Raw genomic sequence first — 634 nt, 5'->3', positions numbered from 1 at the left:
CTTGAAAGTGTGGTGGTAGTGACACTGACGTAGTTTATAGTTTGATTGCTTTAGGAGCCTGCAATCTCCTGTCACAACAAAATTCAATGAAAACAATCAAACAAAAAAGCAATCAATAGCTGCCAAACATCGGCGAGCTACTTTTTGTCTCAATGGTGAGCAGAGAGCCATAATTAGAAAACTCGAGTAAGAGTAGGAAAAAAAACATATAGGATGTACCTACGCCAAGGATTTTAACAACACTTGCATAAAAGACAATTTGCTGCCTACAGATACCAATATATATATATATATATATATATATATATATATATATATATGTGCATATAGTATTTGTGTGTCCTAGCAAACACTTGAACAATAGAATAAGAAAACCATAGTGTACGATTTCCGCGTCCGATTCACGCGGCGGCCGCGCCTTGTTTAAGCGCTGGAGAGCGCTCCTGACCCAACCTTATGCGTTCGGCATCCCGCCTCTTTCTCGCCGCCACCTTTACTGCTCACAGGGTCATCAGCTCAGCATAAATGAACAACGGAAGATATTTTCACACGGGCCAGCATCAAATCGCTTAGGGTACAATTTGAGCTTACTGTCTCCCAGAAGCGAAACAACTGGATGTCAGCAGCGTAGTCA

The sequence above is a fragment of the Pollicipes pollicipes genome, unplaced genomic scaffold (genome assembly GCF_011947565.3).
Source record: "Pollicipes pollicipes isolate AB1234 unplaced genomic scaffold, Ppol_2.1 Scaffold_2555;HRSCAF=2994_pilon_pilon_pilon, whole genome shotgun sequence".
Taxonomy (NCBI): domain Eukaryota; kingdom Metazoa; phylum Arthropoda; class Thecostraca; order Pollicipedomorpha; family Pollicipedidae; genus Pollicipes; species Pollicipes pollicipes.
This window is presented reverse-complemented; position numbering follows the sequence as displayed.